General features: G+C 32.1%; 1 long non-coding RNA gene across 1 annotated transcript; it reads right to left on the bottom strand.

The window, feature by feature from the left end:
- Window positions 1-383: 383 nt before the first annotated feature.
- Window positions 384-1670, bottom strand: LOC130986939 (uncharacterized). The gene is made up of 4 exons (XR_009089501.1): window positions 1393-1670; window positions 1120-1170; window positions 883-927; window positions 384-623 (listed from the first exon to the last, which is right to left on the bottom strand). It is a non-coding gene; the product is annotated as an uncharacterized LOC130986939 (long non-coding RNA).
- Window positions 1671-2392: the final 722 nt, after the last annotated feature.

Here is a 2392-nt window from a genome sequence, read left to right as displayed (position 1 = left end):
GGTGTAATGTATGTGGAGTTCATACATAACGGAGATTTAAGCGTTATCTATTCTATTATACATAACGGTTTTTCATAAATATATAACGCTCAAAATCTATTATCTAAATAATTATACATAACGGTTCCAACCCGTCAAGAAAGTTAAACTTCACCGTTATGTATACACATATACATAACGATTGTTTATATATAAATAGCGTTTTATATCCGTTATCTATAGTATTATACATAGCGGTTTTAACCGTTATCTTTGTCATAATACATAACAGTTCTTTACCGTTATGTATGCCAACTATAGCTTTTAGCATATTTTTAATACTTTTTCTCAATTTTTCTGTTATTTATCTAAAAAATTGAATAAATAAACTTAAAACAACAAAATGATAAAACCATCAATAACATATATTATATATATCACAAAACATTCATACATAATGTTTTGAGCCCAACTCAAAAAAAAAAAAAACTAGGGCTTCCGTTGCCTTCTAAAACCAGCACCTCTCTATAAGCTCTATAATCTTGTATCTTATCCTTCAACTATATAACTGTTGAGCTGCTCGCGACCGCAGAGTGAAGAATACCTCCTGAAGCTGAGTCCAGTTGGGGTTGAGAAATATACAGCTGCACAGAAATAAACAAAAAAATGAGACATGATAAAATTAAGCAATTCTTGCAACTGCTATAAAAACACATTTCTAAAAAACTTACATCTCCATAGAAACATCAATGGTGGAAAATAAACATCTAAATTCATTAAGTAATCACAACCATTACAAAAGAATAATGAGAGAACTGATTATAAGATGAATTCTGCAGTATATGTGATACCAATATTTATAATCATGTCAATGCAGAATTCTTCTAGCTCAAGTTTAATCACCTGCAAAGTGTCAGCCGCCTTGTTTAGATCAAGTTCACCATATGACTGAAAATCAAAAATCCAAGAGTCATAACCAACAGTGATGTTAGAAAAAGGGGAAATTACCTAGCACTAGAAGGAAAAACTAATGATGTTAGAAAAAAAATATCTAAAGTATTTAATTAAAGAATTAAGTACTTGGTTTCTACATTTTTTTTTGTTAGTTCAGGTTGTCAAAGAGAGCAACAGTACACTCACCAGAGCCATGGCTTCACAGGTCCAATCACTCACTTTCTCAATTCAAAGAATCTAAATAAAAAATAAAAATCAAAAGCAATCACATAAACTAAACCACTATAAATCAAAAAAATATAGCTCGAGTTACACATTTCATGGGAGTAACTTTGAAATAAACATATATTGGAAAGAAAATCGATAAGAACAAAGACAATGATCGTCTTCGTGCTATGTAGAAATTACTCGTGTGTATAAAGTAAGCATGATTTGCAGTATGTAAGAAGCAGAACTTACTGGGCACATTCAACGAGTTTGCCTAGATTTTGATTATCCAGAATAGCCAATATCAATTTCTTGTTCTCGTCGAGGTACTGCAATCATGAGTTGTTAATAATACCCCATATAACGTAAACGGACTTACTACAGCAAACTAAACCAGCTCCAACACTAAAAAATGCATCCAATACTTATCGTAACCAGCGTTTGCAGTCTACACAGGATGGAATCGACACAGAAAAACTAAAGTTAAAGAAATATATATAAAAGCCAAAAGACCAGACAATTTGAATAAAACCACAAGTGCAGAATTACTAACCACTGATCTTGGATCAAATATATATGCCTAGAAAGATCACACAGCATGGGAAACTAATAATTGCTAGATTCATCAGCAGAGAGTTTGATTTAAATAAGAAAATAAATAATAGTGAACAACTAAGGCTACACGCGATGTTTCTCCTTTGAAAAAGAACAGATTTATATAAAATCCACAAAATCATTCCAAATTAGTAATACTTGAAATCATACCTATAAAGACGAATCTCTGATATGTATAGGAGACCATCTCCATCGTCGAACATTAGATTTCAAAAATATTATTTCCGAAAGATAGAAAGCAGGTTTCTATTATGTTGGAACTCAACTTAATTCAACAAGAAACTCAGCAGCACTCACAAATATAACCAAGAATCACTAACAATGAATCATGTGAGTCCTCACTACAAGAATAAAATGCCAAAGTGGAAACATACTGGATTAATATAATTTGCAAAAGATTAGAATTTTATGGAAAGTCTAACATACCACAATCTCTTCCAGCTCCTCTTTTGCCTCGTCAACACCAGCAACATCAGCAAATGTAATAGTTTCCCTTTGTTCAGAAGCAAATGTAACTGCAGGCTTCAAGAGAGAAGGCACCTGATTCAAGGCAGAAGCAAAACGTTTCACTTAATTGGGGAAAATTGCACACAAGTTTCATCTAGTTTCATCAGTTAATATAGATCAAGCCTGCAGT

Source organism: Salvia miltiorrhiza, chromosome 5, assembly GCF_028751815.1.
Source record: "Salvia miltiorrhiza cultivar Shanhuang (shh) chromosome 5, IMPLAD_Smil_shh, whole genome shotgun sequence".
Classification (NCBI taxonomy): domain Eukaryota; kingdom Viridiplantae; phylum Streptophyta; class Magnoliopsida; order Lamiales; family Lamiaceae; genus Salvia; species Salvia miltiorrhiza.
This window is presented reverse-complemented; position numbering and strand designations above follow the sequence as displayed.